Here is a 7,177-nt window from a genome sequence, read left to right as displayed (position 1 = left end):
GCAATCGTGGAACCCATCTTGCGGTTAGCTTTCTCATGTCCAAATGTTTATGCAAAATATTATGTAGCCGTTCATTCGAGATGCCCACAGCCTAGCAATCTCACGCATCTTAACTCTTCTGTCATCCATCATCATATCATGAATTTCATTAATGATTTCTGGAGTTGTAGCCTCCATAAGGCGTCCACAACATTCAGCATCACTTGTGCTCTTATGGCCACTCCGAAAACTTTGAAACCACTTACAGACTGTTCTAATCGAAGGTGCAGAGCCACCTTAATGTTTATCAAGCTTCTCTTTAGTCTCTGGGGGTGTTTTGCCTTTCATAAAGTAATGTTTAATCACCATACGAAATTTTTTTTCGTCCATTTTTCGACAATCACTCGACCTCCTTGATTCACACGAATGCCAAACACAACGAAATAGACCAATATGGCTGAAACTTTCCAGAGATACTACTAACGAAACATGACGTCGCTACGCGCTGGTGGTTCCATCTCTCGGACTTTGCACGTACTTTTCAAACGCCCCTCGTATGTCTTGAACAGCACTATCTGAAACAGTGCCAATACTGCTCACAACATCCTTTGCTACCAAGCTAATCTCAACAGCAATACAGAAATATTTTAGAATCAATCTCTCCCCCCCCCCCCACTCCATCGCAGCACCGGCGAAGGCAAAGCAGGCCGGAACTCGTCGCTCCTCGTCTTGTCCACTCAGATGGTGGCGAAGCGAAAGGCCGATCTCTGAGCGGGTACTCAGGCAACAGGCACGGGTTTCGTCCCGGCAGAGACAGCTGCATTAGCTGCATGGAGCGGAGTATCACAGACCAACTGTACATCAAAGTCCACAACGGCTGGCGAATGACAAATGATGGTGGACTCCGCCTTGAAAGTTGCATCCTGCTGATCGCGCGATGATACCAACATCAGTGTGTCGCAGCAAAGACTCGCGCCGTGACCACATGTGGTAAGGTGTTGTTTTCTTCCTGAAGGCGGTTTCGTGTCGCATCTAGCAGCAGGTCACGTTCAGTAACCTTTCTGGCTTTTCGGGGGTGTAGTATGATCTAAAAACTTATTCGGCAGGCGACGGCCGGCGCGACGTGGGCCTGTTTCTGCACCCAGCGGCTTCCTCTGCTCCAACCTGTATCCACAAATGGTACGTACCCTCTGCCATGGCACAACACCGTGGTTTTCAGCTCGTTAACTATTTGGGAAAAAATGATATGTAGTACAACAGCGAGGGAATACAAAATTTCAATGAAATAATTTGCCGTCATTTATATTTGTATTAGAACTGTTATGGAAAAATTGTAAGTTTAATGATATTTTAGACTTAGTAAATGGACATTTTTGGAAACAAACTCGTTAAAGATCCAGAAAGTTTAATAAAAAAAGAACTGGCGTCAGCTAAAGCAGACTTCAGTCTTGCGTCTGCCCACCATCTTTAAAGCAACTAAAGGATATATTGATTTTAAAGACAGAAGAATTATAGATATAAAAGATCTGGTAAATGATTATGATGCAGTTACCAAACAATACTCAGAAAAAGAATATATTATAAAACGCACTCTAACACAATTCGCTAATTATGTCAATAAAGAAGATTTAAAGCAAAGAAATGGTATTATCGATGGTATCATGGAACATTATGGTATAGAAATAAACAAAATGAAAACAAGTCTCCTTCATGCATCAGTTAAAATAGATTCATAAACTTAAATCATTAGGTTCGCAAATTAATAAAAGCTTAGATAAGGAAGTAGGTGAAGATCTAGAAGTATTGAGGTCGTTAGATTAGTTAAATTTTTTGTCTCTATAAATGGATTAACACATCTACTGTTTTAAGTGTAAAAAATTTACTGATATTCATGAGCCTCGCAACGTAACAACTAAAAATGGGAGAGAGAGGATAGAAGGTCTTTGCAATTTGTAAAAAGAAGAAAAGTAAATTCGATAAAAAAAATTGTAGGCGGCCTCGCCAGTCTGCAGACAGCAGTCGGTGAAGGGGTGAGCAAATCCCAAAGCCCAAAAAATTTACAGACTGATAATGGCAAAGAATTCTATAATAAAGAGTTTCATGAGCTGATGAAGAAATACAGCATTAGTCATTATTCGACTTTTACGGAATTAAAAGCATCTGTTGTCGAAAGATTCAACCGAAGACTTAAGGAAAGGATGTGGAAGAAATTTGCTCTTCAAGGAAATTATAAATGGGACGATCTAGTCCCAAAACTAGTTGACGAATACAATAACACAGTTCATCGAACTACAAAAATGAAGCCAACAGAGGTTAATGAAAAGAACTGTAAGATAGAAGTCGTTGTGCCTAACGATAAGGCTAAATTTAAAAAAGGAGATAAAGTGAGAATCAGCAAACTTAAAGGACTTTTGAAAAAGGATATACTGCCAACTTGCCTACAGAAATTTTTGAAGTTGAATATGTTAATCATTCGAACCCAATCACATATAAACTGAAAGATATCGAAGGTAATTTTTGTGGGCCAGAGATACAGAAGACGAAATATCCAGATGTGTATCTCGTTAATTAAGTCCTGACAAAGAAAGGAGTTAAAGTTTATTTTAAATGGTTGGGTTTCGATAATTCACACAACAGTTGGGTGAATAAAGATAAAGTAATAATCGGTTGACCGCAGTCGCCTGCCTTTCTGATAGCGTCAGCGGACGAAATAAAAGATAGCACCATTTCAGTACTATTGAATAGAAGTGTTGGTTACATCATATCTATATGCAAATCTATTAAAAAAATTTCTATATCAATGTATCAAGCAGTACGAATGAGGAAATGGACACTTCCATTCTTTCTGTCTGACTGTTTGTTATTGATGATGAATAAGATATAATCTCCACATTCATAAATGAATTAACTGCTGAAAGTACGAATTATTTCTACAATCTCAGTGGAGATGAAATTTGTACTGTATATGAATACTATAAAAAAACAGCGATCGTAAAATTCGAACCACATGCATCTCTAGGCCTTGGTTTTTGGTCTGCAGATCCTCTGAAATTCCTATATCCGCAGGCGCCAAATTTTTGTCGCCTGGAATATAGCACAAAACTCTTTTTAACCGGGATGTTTATCTCACCTGAAACTCTATTACATAATTCCACACGAGGGAATTTTCCACGCCTGGATTCTCTGTAATTCCATACAAATAGTAGAATTTTTTTGACAGGCTTGGTTCAGAGGGTGAGAGTAGCAAACAATGCCATTCTGACTTATATTAGTTTAAGATCTGCAGGGGGTGAATATTCTCCATGGAAAAAGTTGGCGAATCGCCCAGAGAGATCGGCACCATTGATAAAATAGTATGTGGAGCAAGGAAGGAATCTTCAGATAATGAATATTATAAGCGACAGGTCGATTAATAAGCAACTGTAATTTTAATTACTTTATGTGTAATCGGTTCTGCACTGCTCTTCCACTGTTTTAGTTCTTTGAAGAAATTCCAAATCTTTGTGTTGTTAATGTGATGTTCGGCTTTTACTCGATCCAACAATTCTGATCTGGTTAAACTTAAATTAGTTTCGTTTATGAATACATCATGAGCTTGATTTATTTTCTCCTTCAATTCTTCTGTATAAAATAATTCCTCTTCTTGGGGTGTTATCGATTCTCAAGAGTACATTTCCTCTAAGCGATTTTTAGTTAGATCATTAATGTAGTCGAAAGGCTAGTTTATGTTTTTAATCGTTAATTTAATAATCTCGAACAGTCGTGAGTAATGTAAAACGAAGATTTCCTTGTACTTTTTGTCTCTGAAGTCGTTCAATAACACGTGAATCTTGTTCTCTCCCTTATGAACATTGTATACTTTATCGAAAAAGTAGATATAAAATTTATCTTGCTTGTTGTGTGAAGAATTAAAATTCGAGTTTCGAATAGACAAATTTTCTGTCTTTCCCACATTAAAGTTGTTGATTAAAGAACATCTTTTTGAGGTGTCGATATAGACGTATCCATTTTTTGTTTTTTGTTTGACTTTGTCGATAAAAACTTTCATACTCATGTTGAACTGTTCGAGTCTTTTGTTTTCTTCTTCTTTAATTCTTAGTTGGTTCTGGAATTCGTTGTCGAGTTGTTGTGTCTGTTGCTCTTTCGTGTACTTGAGGTAGTCGACGAAGATTTTCTCTATTGTCAAGCAGTACTTTCTCATTTGCTTGAATTCTTCCGTGTTGAAAGACATTACAGACCCTTTAAAATTGTAAACAGTCAAGAGAATCCCTTTCTTCTGGACGAGACTGTTTGGTTTCAAGCCTTTCTTTTCTTCTTGAATGTATTCGTACTCTAAAGCGGGAGGATCATCGTGTTTGATTTCGATGAACTTGAGTTCATTGTCCTTTAGGAATTCAACGTAACTTTTCTTGTTTTGTCTTAAGTTTTCAGAGGTCAAATTATTGACTACTGTATTTCCGTATAAAACCTCAAGAATGTCTTTCGTGATCAACACGTTCTACTCTTCAAACAAAGGAATCCAATGATCATTGACCCATGTTCCTAAACGTATACTTCTTCTCTTGAATGACTTCAAAAATACTCAGCATAGGTGTTTCTGCACTTGCAACAAGTACGTTAGAAGCTGCCATTTATATAGAATGAAAATACGTTAGTAAATTAACATTTTCTAGGCGCCGGGAGCGTAAACCTTAATTATTCTGGCGCCTGAAATTCCCAGCGTGGGAATTTTCAACGGCGAGGATTCTGTACAAAAACATTAGAATATCGTTAGTAATCAAGACGTTCTTCTCCTCGAACGAAGGAAACCAAATATCACAAACTAAATTTAAGTCATAGTTCAACTCTCGAATGAATTCAAAGATATTCAGCATAGATGATTCCACTTCCGTTTACATTAAATTTCTTTGGTGTCATGGTCTGTGGCGAAGGCCAGATATTTCGTAGGGCGTCTGTGAGACGCCCTTTAAATCTTCAAACATTTTACTGTCGGGCAGCGTCATGGTCCGTTAATTATTCAGGCGTGTGAAATTTCATCTGCAATTTCCTAAAGAGTTTGTCATTACATATCACAAATTGCTTTTCACAAAATGTGTGTGTGGATAGAAAAAATACATAGTAAGAATGCTAGTGACAACGAAAAATTAAGTGTGTAAATATTTTATCTACACAACTATCTAGTGCGCAGCAACAAGAAAGTTGATTCATTTATTGATAAAAAAAATTATTAATAAATTGATGCGTTGAAGAAGTATAAAAAATGCGAAGTGGAGAAGTCAATTGATAACTTTCATCCACACAAATACTCAAAGGATAAGCTTTCATATTTTTGTACATAATGTACTAGAATCCTGGATAGAAGTAAATATAGTAATAGAAAAGAGCGTTTTAAACAGATTATATCTAATCAAAATAATTTTTTGAAGCAAATTTCAAGTGAAGAGTGTGCTAAAATGTTGAGAAAAGTAACTGATGCAACGGTTGCTGAAAGAGATAAAACTGATGCTAATTCTAAAAAATGCATTGCTTATCAAGAAATTAAATATTTTGATTCTCTTTACTCGAATAACACATCTAGGGACAAGCTCGCAAGTAAATGTAAGATGTGTCAGCTAGAAGATAAGCGAAAGAAGAAAATAGTATATTGTGGAAAAAATAGTTTAAACTAGTATTAAAAGACATTTACGATCAAACAGGGACAAGAAATTAATTGAAGCTTAATTTTTTTAGGGCTTATTGTTTTTTGTCTTCTTTAAATTAGTGCTCAAGTTTACAGGTGAAGGATAATTTACGATCAAGCAAGTATAATTTTTTTGAGGTCTTATTGTTTTTTGTCTTGCTTAATAGACGCTCTGCTGACAAAGTAAAGAGTCGAAGGAGTTTGTGATTATTGCAGAAAGAACAATTTACCAGCTCATAGCGAATTTAGAAAAGGTGATTTAATTAACTTAATTGTTCAAATAATCTACCTCCTCCTACATGAAGTCTCAATGATTTGACAGTAAAGAAACTCAAAGCTCTAGATAAAGTTCTTGTCATTAGAGGATGCAATACACTAAATAAATCGGAGTTAATTAATGCCATAGGATTACAAGAGTTTACATTTCATCCAGAAGTATTCCAAGTAGCAAGATCGAGACCACAATGCGTACCAAATATGAATTATTTCTACAGATTTGTGATGATTTTAAGGAAAAGCCTCACACACCGAGAGATGAAAAATTTGTGAGGCTAGATCAAATTTAACTATTTAGTAGCAAAATATTTGAGCAAGAAAAGGAGACTGAGCCTAAAGAAATTAGATCGAGATTTAATCAAAAATTTAAAGTGTGGTCTTTTGACTATAAAATTGTGTTTAACGATGCTAATATTGCCAGCCTTGAGACAATTGGTGAGAAAACAGATTATATAACGAAAGCACTCAATTCTATGATAAAAGTAGCTAAAAAGAGAACTAATTTTAGAAAAGGGGATAATTTGAATTTAACAATCAACAGTCCAAATATCTTTTTATCTAATTTCCAAGGGATGTAAAGCATCGAATAATACTCAAGAGTGTATTCAAGTTTTGTGCAGTAAAATGAAAGATATCTTAAAATCTAATGAGACTGTTGATATAGCTGATACCTCATTTAATATTCAGATGTTAGCAATTCCTAGAGGCTGAGGTGGTAATGGTAAAAAAAAAAAAATCTAGCCGAAGACAAAAAGACTAAGAACTGCATCACAAGAATTTAAAAACATGATAATCCATGCTGTCCTAGAGCAGTAATTAATCCATTAACATACCATACAAATAATATTTTGGGAAGAGAACTAACCACAGATGAGATAAATAAAATCAGAGTAGGAGATAAATACAAATTACAGGATGAGTTAACTATTATATTATGTAAACATTATGGGTGAATACTGTGGTGTCACCACCAGACACCACACTTGCTAGGTGGTAGCCTTTAAATCGGCCGCGGTCCGTTAGTATACGTCGGACCCGCGTGTCGCCACTATCAGTGATTGCAGACCGAGCGCTGCCACACGGCAGGTCTAGAGAGACTTCCTAGCACTCGCCCAGTTGTACAGCCGACTTTGCTAGCGATGGTTCACTGACTTCTACGCTCTCAGTTGCCGAGACGATAGTTAGCTTCGTTATTTGCTACTACCTAGCAAGGCGCCATTATCAGTTACGATTGATACTGTG

The sequence above is a fragment of the Schistocerca gregaria genome, chromosome 6 (genome assembly GCF_023897955.1).
Source record: "Schistocerca gregaria isolate iqSchGreg1 chromosome 6, iqSchGreg1.2, whole genome shotgun sequence".
Classification (NCBI taxonomy): Eukaryota; Metazoa; Arthropoda; class Insecta; order Orthoptera; family Acrididae; genus Schistocerca; species Schistocerca gregaria.
Note: the sequence above shows the minus strand (reverse complement) of the source record.